Raw genomic sequence first — 12,203 nt, forward strand, 5'->3', positions numbered from 1 at the left:
AAATACATATTTAAATAAAATCCCAGTACTTTTCATTATTCCTTGGCCAGGTGCTCTGGTCAGGCCACTGTGGTTCTGCATAGAACACAACCATAACCCCAGGTATTATTTATAATAAATGTTTGTATTCTTACACTTTGGCAAGGACTTCCCTGTACACCTTGTCATTCAGACAGCCAAGATTCCTCCAGGAGCTTTTAGAGCAGGGTGGGCATAGGTCTTGGTATCTGCAATTATGTTGAATGCATCAAATGCATGACCGTTATCATTGACTTGCTGGTGGAATGAGTATGTCACACATTCATGGGTCTTTCCATGTATGTAGCTATACATTTTATACGCTGTGTGTGTGTGTTTGCAATTATGGTGGAGTGGGAGAATTGCATTTCTCTTTGAGAAATCATCATTTATCAAGTTAGACTGACTATCAGTCCGGAACTGCTTTCAAGGTCAAGGACTGCCAAATGTCCAGAAATGAGATTTCTCATGGATGGGTGCCATAGTCTATCAAGAGCTTGATGAATGTTCTCACACCTGGGCAGGCTGATAGACTGAGCAAACTGGATTTAGATTCCTTATTCGCCTGTTACCTGGTGACTCGCAGATCCCATCCCAATTTTGGCTTCTGACCTTTGCATAGTGGACTTTTTCTTCCAAATTTTGCTTCAGGGCCACTATTATTTTTATGGTCCACTTCACTAGATTTCTGTCTCCTCTGCCCCTCTCTCATGTTCTTCACTATCCCGTGTTTAACAGCTCTCTCTGGCGTGTGCTCACTCTCTCTGCTGTTTCTAGTGTGGACAGGAGTGTGATGTCTAATGATGCAAACCCAATTTCAGTTTAACATGTGTGATGCATATGGTCCAGTTCTTCCTTCACTCTCCTTTGGTAGCATAAGTGTAGAGGTTATGATAATAGGATTTGATCCTTCTTTATCTGTTTAAAATATGTCCTTTCTCATATGTTTACTTATTTCTTTCCAGCTTACTTTTTCCTTTGCATCCTTTTAAAGATTTTAAAATGCCAAAAATATGACAGTAGAACATATTGAATTGTAACATCTTACATGGAAAGAATGTGCACATGATAGAGTTGTTATCCTGCTCCAAGTGTTTTTTCTCTATTCTTTTTCCCTCACTAAAGACCAATTGTTCCAGACCAAACTTATATGCATAACACACTTTCCTTAACACTAACTACCCTTGTAATTACCCCTCCTTTCTGCCAACTCATATTTTTTAAACGATTTTATTTATTCATTTGAGAGAGAGAGAGCGAGAAAGAGAGCATGAGTGGGGGTGGGGGTAGGGACAGAGAGAGAGGGAGAAGCAGGCTCCCCCCTGAGCAGGGAGCCAGACTCAGGGCTTTATCCCAGGACCCCAATATCATGATCTGAGCCAAAGGCAGACGCTTTAACCAACTGAGCCACCCACGCACCCCTGCCAACTCATTTTGTCCGCTTCATTCGTCTCATAATCATGTATCGCCTTATACTGTCCTTTTTGTTATAATATATTCTTTGTATTTTTTCATTTTTTCATTTGAATAGGCTCTCTTAGGTTATCGATCTCATATCATTGAAACTATAAAGAGACAGAGAAACAGGCAAGTCATAATCCCCCCCCCTTTCTTTTGGGACTTTTCATGTGTGTTACCTTTTACTGCTATCTAGACTTTAAGTTCCATGATAAACAAAAAATAAGCATTGTGTATAATAATCGTATAGTGACTTGTCACTGTGTTATTCATTAACAAGTTCTGACTTCAATAAAGTACTTCTGTAATGAAGAAACCATAAAAGAGAGATCTATAGTATATGAAACCTGAAAGGACAGATAATACATATAGGAGTAACAAATGTCAGTTCTCTGGTTTAATAAATGGAGCTAACTATATCCATCTGCCAACTTCACAGAGTGGCATGAGAATCAAATGAATTATTTAACCATAAAAAATTCTAATGATTTCTGCTTCTCCAAAGATACCTTTTATGATCACTCACCTTCATTGTTTGAAAAGCTTCTTTACCAAATCAAACTGTATATATTTATTAATAAGAAACATATGTCCTTACTTTTGTTAATCAAGTAAATACATACCTTACCATGCAGTAAAAATTATCAATAACTGCAGTATTATCCATATTAGATTCTTTTGAAATATTGTAAACAATTCACAATTACTAACTTCATGAGTTTCCAGTGGGTCTAGGACTTCAGAGTGGGAATATGTGTTCTATAGAGATTTAAAGGTATTATTATTTTGTTTATTATTTTTAGCAACACTAATAATAATAAACCAAATTGTTTGCTCAGGAGACCAGTTTCCAGTCACTCTGCCAATTACCATTGGCTTCAAATTTTCCTTTTCTGGGACTGTCAATTTACAAAATGCTGAATGGATAACCAGAGAGCAAGAAAGAACCATAAATGCCCCATCCTATTTCACTTGCCTGTAACACATTGTTGAGAGGTCCTCTCTCTTACTCTCTTATTGCAAAATTACAAACTGATTGTTAGACCATCATTTTTGAACTGCTTTTAGACCAACACATAGAGAAGCATCTAAAACAGCACAAATGTTAAAAAAAATAAAACTATTCCCCAACTATTACAAATTACCCCTAAACTAGATCCATTTTTATATTTCTTGAAAATTCACCAGCATGTGTATGTCATTTAAGGTTTAGGAACTGTGACCATCCCCTGTACAAATCTTCCTTCAAATCCAGGGAGCCTGATTCTTTGTCTTTTTGATAGAAATCTGTTCTGGGATAATACATGTTTGAATCTGAGTCAATTCCAATAAAATTCCAAAAATTGCTGAAGGGGAAATGAAAATGACTATATCATTAATTAAGGAAAAATTATTTTAAAATTATAAAAAGTGGGTTGGTTTTTTTTGAAGGGAGATGTTTTGGGTTTTTTTGTTTTGTTTTGTTTTTGGTCAGAAAACCTGCATCTTTTTTTGAGGGTTTTTTTTGAGGGGAGATGTTTTGGGTTTTTTTGTTTTGTTTATTATTTGGTCAGAAAACCTGCATCTTTTGCTAGGTGAAATCAAAATCTTTTAATAATCCATGTGCACATCATGGGCCAATTTGACATAACAGTACAAGAAAGTTATGATTTTATGGCTGTCCATTTCTATACTGGTAACATTCAGCCCTGGACCTTTTGAGGGGTCCCTGGCTAAAGAAGTTGGTCATAATAATGAATAAATATGAATTAAATGCCCCCTCCCCAAAATAGGCCAAAAATTGTAAAAGCTGGTGGTAGTAGTTATCCAAATTTGACTCTAATTTACCCCAATAGTTCCAAATACAGAGCATACAAGTAATTTGACTTGAAAGCAGCTTATCTAAGTTAGCACTTTCTAGACACTTCCATATATTAGGCATTACTAGTCAGAGACTTCCTCTCAAGGAGGTGACAGCAGCATTAGAGGAGAGGAAGCAAGACGGAGCCTGTTTTTAAAGTGTTTGTTAATGCCACATCTCTTTGTGTTTCCTTCATTTTCTAGTGTTTATTTTCATCTCTGGCAAGGATAAGGGTCAGAAAGGTATTTGTATGGTTGTGTAAGGATCAGCTATTTAAACACATCTCATTCCCACTTAATCAAAAATGCCTTAGTAGAGTTGGAATTCAAGGATAGTTTTCAAGGAGACAAGAAAGATGATTTGACTGACTCATTCTGGTAGTTGAAGTAGACTACTTAGCCATCTGTTCTCCTCTGAAGGTATCAGGCTTAAGTTGGCAGGAGTGGCTGCAGTTGTTGGTATGAGTGCACTAGAGAGCCACTGTCATGGAAACAACATTCCCTGAGTTTGCATCACACCTCGGAGAGGTCTTGGCACCCAGAGTGACCGCCTAAAGCAAGAAAGTGAGGCAAGGAATTGCAGAAAGCTGCCCAGTAACACTGTCTACAAAAGGAAGGTGCTAATTGCTAGGGCGGACTTGTTGGCATACTGCGATGTAAAGAGGAAGTCATTGTACAGGTAAATGCATTCACATAAGGATTAAGTACTCTGCTATTGCAGAAAGGAGTCTTGAGAAATATGTATTCCAGTCACTTACTTTCTTCCCAGAAATAAACTATGAGCAGATCAAAACGAAGGCTAATCTATTATCAGATTTTTTAAAAAAATTCATCTAGGACCAACGATATAAAAAATTACAGAATGTGTTTCTCCACATCAGAAGCAAGAAAATTCAACATGAACATCATTAAGCTCAAGGCTAAGTCTGAAAGAGACACTGAAACTTCACGGTAGGGTCCCTGACCTCTAAATGTAAAAGCTGCATTGTTATAGAAAGTATTTCAGCTATTTTTCATCACACTAGACACACACACACACACACGCACACACACAGAATATCAGTTACTTTCTGTTGTAGAAATTTTTTGGTAAAAATATTTTTAAAGAATTACAAGTTGAATAAAAATAAAAGTGGAAAGTACTAAGAAATAAAAAGAATGAAAAAAATTATCTCATAGACCCAACTCTCAAATTCAACCTGTATGCCATTTTGGTGTATTTTCTCTCTCTCTTTCTTTTAACCCTCTGAATATATTTAAGTAGTATTTTACATTACTAAGGATTTGACTCACCTTTAATGCAACTTAGAAGAAAAAAAAAATACCCAGGGCTCCAGGGTGGCTCAGTGGTCTGACTCTCAGGGTTGTGGGATTAAGCCAGTTGGAGAGGCCTTGGGCTCCACACTCAGAGGGGAGTTGGCTTGAGATTCTCTTCTTCTCCCTCTGCACCTCTACCACTCTACTCTTGGGCTTAACACGAAACCTTCTCTTCCCTCAAACCCCACACCCCAAGTTTTCTTCCTTCCATTCCTCCCATCACGCCTTCTCCCATGCAGTTTCTATCTCTCTTTTCCCGTTTCCCTTCACCCAAACTCCATTTCTTGGCCTAACTGGACTGCTATAACAAAATACTGCACACTGGGGAGCTTAAAGACAACAGAAAATTCTTTCTCATGGTACTGGACACTAGAAGTCTGAGTTCAGGGAACAGCATGATCAGATGAGAAACCTCCTCTGGTCAGACCACCGACTTCTCCTGTCCTCATGGGGTGGAAAAAGCAAAGGCCTCTTATATATGGGCATCAATCTCATTTTTGAGTGCTCTATACCCTCATCACCTACTCACGCCTCAAAAGCCCCACTTTCTAATACTATCACATTGGAAATCAGGATTTCAATAAATGAATTTGGGGATCACACATTCAGATCATAGCATTTAGTTTTACCTGATTTCTTAGAGGGGAACGCCCATCTGGAAACCTCTTGTAGCTCTTTGCTTCAACTCCAGTGTAAGCTAAGTTAGAGAAAATGGCTACTAGAGTAAAAGAAGAAGGTAGAAATACACAGAAAGAAAAAAATTAGTAATTGGTATTTAAACCTATCACAAGATTGTATTCAACCAAAAGACAGAAAGCTAGGGCAGAAAATATTTTTTTAGATTTTTTTTAGATGAGGGACTTGAGATTTAGAAAGATCAAGTTATTTGTGTTTGTGCGTGATCACCCAAGAAGATGGTTCTGGATTCAAGACATGAATCCAGGTTGCTAGTGTATCTGATACAATAGTTTACTTCATCTAATAAGGTTCTGAGAACCTCAGTGGCATGCCAGGTGTCAACACTTCCTGCATATGAAATCATATGACTTAAAATAGTAACTACATTTGGAAGTATTCTTGTATAGAAGTTCTTAGACTTCTGAAATGCTCAGACTCATGGAGGCCTAAGCCAATACCATTTCCTACAAAATTTTGGTTTTTCTTTGCAATGGTTGGCCAAAGACTTAAATCTCTGTCTCCCAGTATATCTGACTGCTTTCAGAGAACATGTCCTGCAGTGCTGTAGTAGTAAACTTGAGTTTTCTGAACCCCAATGCTTTTTAGGGAGGTACAGTGCAAATATTAAGGATCAAGTATGAAAGGGCAGGCCACGATAAGCAAGAGAACATGACAGTAGACAAAAGAATAGAGGGATTATAAAAAAACTATTGAAAATACACAAAATTGGTCTTATGGAGCTTCCCTCCATTTACCCTTCCTCTGTGCTATACCTACTGACCTCTTATGATGAATTTGTGCTTATTCCAGTAAAGTGATACATATCCCTACATATGTGATAATTTATAGTTTCATTAAGGAACATTTGGCCATATGACCTCCCTCATTCTCAGAAGACCATTCCACAGTTGTCAGTTATTCTCAAATATATCAAGGATCAGTTTATGGCTTACTCTATACCTAATTCCAATAGATCCCTTCCTGGGAACAGGATGTTCTTCTTTTTCACAGCTACAGCTTAGAATACACTTTTATTAAGTCATTTCCAAGGCCTTATAGTCACAACATCTTCCTTGTGGATTATGGCAATAGCTTTGTGAACTCCTGGACTCCTGTCCCCAACAGCTATTCTCTGCACAGTAGCTAGAGTGATCCTTTGAAAACATTAATCTGATCGTGCTACACCCTTACTGAAGGCAATGTAATGACTTTCCATCACTTCAGTGTAAGATCAAAGCCCTTTCCCTGATCTGGTCCCTCTTTATCTCTCTGACCTTATGTGATATAGTCTCATCCCTGTCTCTCTGAACATGCTTGCCTCAGGGCCTTCCCTGATAGGGCTCCTCTCTCTGAAATGTTTTCCCAATGGCTTAGTCCTTCAGCTCTTTCTAGTCTATGCACAACTACCACTTCATCAGAGAGATCCTCCTTGAATACCTCCTCTAAAATAGCAATAGCCTTAGTGGTTTGAAAGCCGGCCCCATACATAGAGGGCTAGGAGAGACACAAGAAAGAGGCAGGCCCTTGCAGACTGGTTAGGTGGCAGGTTTAACAAGCAAGGAAATTTACATGAGACCTGTCTTCGAGGGGCCACATGGTTAGTAGATTTCTTTGCCCAACGGCCAGAATCTTACAGGTTGATGTAGAGGCTTTAACTGGGTTTTGTCACATACTCTATACAGATGGTCCCAACTATATATTGCCCTCTCAAGGCTGCATCTTTCAAAATGGTTCCCACTGTGGGAATGGTGGGCAAAATGTACATTCCCAGGATGGCGAGGGGATGAGGAGCCACTACCCAGGTCCAGCTCTTGGGTCTGCTGTGGTCACATCCTATGGATAATGTCCTCCAACAATCCCCTCCTTCACTCTTCTTTTACTTTGCTTTTTTTCTCCAACTTTTTATTACTTGATGTTATATTATACATCTAAACCTTCCTGCTCCACAAGGGCAGATAATTTTCTGTTGGTCCGCTGATAAAAACTCTCAGTGCTTATTAATTGCTCGGTGCTTATTAGTTCACAAGGATTTGTGAAATGGCCTCATAAAGTGGGCTGTTTCTTCTGATGCGGCACAGACCGTTTTAGAAGTATTTGTACTGGCCGTTTGCTATTCCCATACTTTGAACTAGTAAATTTGTTTTGAATTGTGATGAAAGTAATTTATCACTAACAGTGTGACATTTAATGCTTAATTTATTTTATATACATATGAAGGGATGTAAGAAACCTCATATTTGCATCTACTTCACATCCTTATATACTTTAAAGAGTAGGAGAGAAAAGGGTGAGGTTAATGAAGGCACACTGAAAATAGAATCTCAATTACTACTCTGCTTATCTTCACCAAAGTCTAAGGCTTAGGAGGGTCATATAATCATCCATCAAGAGTGTCTTGATGAGAAAAATAAAAATAGGGTCCCTGCATGGCTCATTTGATTAAGCATCTGACTTCTGATTTTGGCTCAAGTCATGATCTCAGGGTTGTGAGATCGAGCTCCACATCAGGCTCCTCGCTGGACATAGAGACTGCTTAAGATCCTCTCTCTCCTTCTGCCTCTGCCCCTCCTCCCACTCTGTCTCCCTCTCTAAAAAAATATTTAAAAATAAATAAAAGGTTGAAAACCTTTCTTCAAAGTAGTGAATCTTTGTCTTCATGTTTGGTGTGAACATTGATATGAGGACTCCTTAAAATAAATCCAAAGCCCCCTCAAATTTTTGCCCCATAAATATGGAGATCACTGCAGTTAACATTTCTAGAGGCCAAATTTCCACTATGAACATGATTTATAAACATTATCTAAGGTGTTTTTTAATACATAGTAGGTATTCAGAAATGTTATTTCTCCTTCTCTCACCGTTACCATAATCTCAACTGTGACAGGGAAGAAAGAAAAGTAAGTTATAAGTGTTAGCTATCTACCCTCCTCCTAGTGTTCTCTTTATGCCAGGTCAGGCTTTCTTTTATTGGAAAGAATCCAGGTAATGAGTAAAATGAGGTAAAATGCTAACAAAATGGCTAACATTATCTACATAATAAACACCAAAGGGCAGGAGGATGAGGAACTCCTGAAGGAGTTTATGGAGGCTGGGTAGAAGGAGAGATTTGCCAAGTTGGGAGATGAGGAGATGACGCTTGGAAGCAACAGGGAGTGCCAAACAAGTGAAATAATTAGCAAGCCACTAGAGAGGATTTCTAGATGTTTGGGAGGCATTGAAATTGGAATGTCCTTTGTAAAATTTTTGGAGAAAATTTATAGTCAAAATTCTAACTGCTCTCAATTAAGCTTCTGTTGCTGAATTCTAGGCTTTTGTTTGTTTAACTGTAATTCTTTCCCGAGGCCATGCTCAAAGTAAGAGCAAGACAGCCTGTCTTTATCCACCCCCTCAAGCCCCCCCAACCACCCCTCCACTGCTCTCACAAGAAACTTAAATTCTCTGAGTTCATGGACTTTCTAGATGGAACTTGGGTGGGAAATATAAAGCTGAATTTAGAAAGATTCCTAGAATTATCCTCCATGAATACCACTCAAAGAAGAAGGGAAATTAAAGAAATTGGTTAGTAAAGAGCAAAAGGTATTATAAATACATATCTTGTCCCTGTTTGCAGAGGCCTATAACATGCTGACAAAAATATGTGTAATATCTCACTATTTGGGGACACCTGGGTGGCTCAATTTGTTAAGCATCTGCCTTCAGCTCAGGTCATGATCCCAGGGTCGTGGGATCGAATCCCACATTGGGCTCCTTGCTCAGTGGCGACCCTGCTTCTCTCTCTGTCTGCTGCTCACCCCTGCTTTTGCTCCCTCTCTCTGACAAAGAAATAAATAATCTTAAAAAAATACCTCACTATTTGATCCACCACCCAATAAATGAGGAAGCTAGAGTGGGTAAGATTATCCATTCCATAAAGAACTGAGGCAGTGAGGAATGGAAAAAGTATTTAGAACCTGTGTATACCTACAGTAAAGAAAGGGTTCATTTTTTCATTTTTTAAGTGTTATAGAGAGAAAGAAAATACTCCGGAAAGGCTTTGACATAGAGAACCGAAGAAAGCAAATTTTAGAACTTTGTGATGGTAAAATTTATATCTGTATATTGATATTTTTGAAAGAGACTGTATTAAATAGCCAAATTGTTTTTGGTTACTTTTTATTTTTTTAAGATTTTATTTATTTATTTGAGAGAGAGAAAGCAGAGGGAGAGGGAGCAACAGACTCCCCACTGAGCAGGGAGCCAGATGGGGGGGCTCGATCCTGGGACCCCAGGATCATGACCCAAGCCAAAGGTAGACCTTTAACTGCCTGAGCCACTCAGGTGCCCCTGTTTTAGGTTGCTTCTTTTTTTTTTTTTTAAAGAGTCTCTGCTGAGACTGGCTTCAAGGCAAGATCCTACTAGGCTGACTTTATGCATGTGACAAAAAATAAGCATATTTTATTTTTTCTTCTCTCTTTTTATCCCCGTTTCACCTACAGGTAAGCTTTAGGAGGGTCAAGTTTGTTTATCTCTCCACAGAGTCTATGACAATACCTGGCACAAAATAGATGTTTAATGAATTAACTAATGAAAGATTAAATTAATAGAATTTTTAAAGAGGAAAAAAAAGAATTGACTGCTATTGTCTGTATTGATAAAATTCATTTATTTTGGACTACCTAAGAGACCTAGAACAATTTTATTTCAATTTTATGACAAGAAAGCACATATTGAAAAAGAATCAAGAATTATGAATGATGTTCATGTCAGAAAGGGGTCAACTGAGCGGCTATTCATATATTTATCAGAAATTTGGTTTCTCGCCATTTTATTTCCATCCAGCCACCAGTGGAAGCAATGCTTATGAATATTTTATTGAATAGCTTTCATTTTAACATAAGCAGTAAGTAGGAGAGCAGATGCTTCTGCATCTACGGGATTGCCTTTGTGATGAAGCCAAATGCCAGGGCTGCTTTGGCAAGAACTTTAATATTGGCTAGGTCTCAGGATCAACTGTCCTCATCAGAATTTATTATTTTTTTCAAGTTATCATATAATAACCTTTAAATATTTTATTAACTAGTCTGAAGAAAGCTCACTTCCCTCAAATTTTCAACTAAAAACAGCCTCATTTGGGGATAATTATTTGACAGCTCCCGTTCTGAACACCTGACTGTGTCATGTATCTCTTTTCAGCCTTAGTCATAAATGGCCACTTCCTCGCTATCGCTCTGCCTCACCCCACACCTCCTGACCCTTAATGATTCCAGATTATTGACAGGGGAGACTCTGGTCCAACTTAAATTCCACACTATTTCCTTTCTCCCTCCTCAGGGTCTTTACTTTGTTTCTTCCTTTTACTTGATATAGCTCAATTAATTCTACCTTGGGCAATTTTTAATTTTATACCTGTAAAAGGTATGATTTATCTCAACTGGCTGTACAGTACATTTGGTCACACAGGTTCCTGAGGTAGGTGACACAGGGGGCATTTAAGCTCCATTAAATTCTTCATATTCTATGTTAGGTATTTGCTGCAAATTCCTGGTTTTACCCCAGTGAGATGGACTATATCATAAAGCAAATATAGTGGCTTAAACAAATAAGTTTATTTTTATTATGTAAGAAGTCCAGAAGTAGACTGTAGGATAAATTTAGTAACTCAGCAATCAGGGATGACTTCTCTCAGCCTTCCCATCATAGTTACAAGGTGGCTCAGAGGCTCTTGCCATCATATCATATCCAGCCAAGAAAAATAAAGAAGGAAAAAGCACAACTAGCAGATGTCCACTTGCATCTCATTAGCCAGAAGTCTGTCACACAGCCAAACCTTACAGGATGTTGATTGGACCAACCTACAACGTCTGCCACACTCACCTTACTGCTTTCTCTAAAGGTCTAGGCTTAATGCTCCTGCCTTAATTTTTTACTTAGCTCTCCAGAACTGAGGGCATCTCTGAAATGGAAGGACTTCTCCATTTTACTAATCCAGGAGCAAGAAAAAGAACTCAAACAAGAGGGAGGATATTTGTATCACTTCATTCCTCCCACCAAGTCTACCACTGCTGAGCATCACAGAAGCACATTCTAATCTTGATGATATCACTTGATTCTTGACATATCTGTCCCTCTTCTCTAAGGAAGAGGATTTACTGCTGAAAATAGGGAAGGTGCACCTCAAAACTATATTCTGAACATATAATTTGTACCCTAGATAATGTTATTTCAAAGCACCAGTACATTGTTTAGAATTTAGCATCTTACCTACTTTTTATCTTTATTCTGATTCTCAGTAATATTTAAGGACCAGTATATTATAGAAAAACAATTCATTTTTCTAAATTTCAAAGGCAGATTAATACATTGCCTGACTTTCAAAACGAACAAATATTGTTCAATATAGGAATTTGTTTGACCTTTATATCGTTCTTTTACAACTTTTTGTTTTAGAAAAGTTGCTAAAAGGAAACAAAAAACACCCTTATACCTGTCACTTACATTCACCGTGTTTTAACATTTTACCACCTCTAAATAAGAAAGCATTTAGCTCCAAAGACTTGAGATGTTCTCTTACATAACCATAATTCAATGTTCACATTAAAGGAATTTAATACTGATTTGTTATTATTATCATATATTACCCATTCTCTAATTTCTCATATAATCCCAATATGTTTCATATGTCTTTTTCCCCCTCTCCAGGACTCAATCATCAAAATTAATTGCTATCACTCTCTATTCTACTGTAATCAAGAATAGTTCATTGTTTTGGGTTTTTTTCTTTCATGGACGCTGATATTTTTTTAGAAATGTGAGCCATTTGTTGCAGAGTGACTCTCAGTGGATTTGATTGTTTCCTCAAGATTAGATTCAGGTTAAGTCTTTTTAACAAGAATACCACATAGATGATTTTGTAT

The sequence above is a fragment of the Ailuropoda melanoleuca genome, chromosome 1 (assembly GCF_002007445.2).
Source record: "Ailuropoda melanoleuca isolate Jingjing chromosome 1, ASM200744v2, whole genome shotgun sequence".
In the NCBI taxonomy this organism is placed as follows: domain Eukaryota; kingdom Metazoa; phylum Chordata; class Mammalia; order Carnivora; family Ursidae; genus Ailuropoda; species Ailuropoda melanoleuca.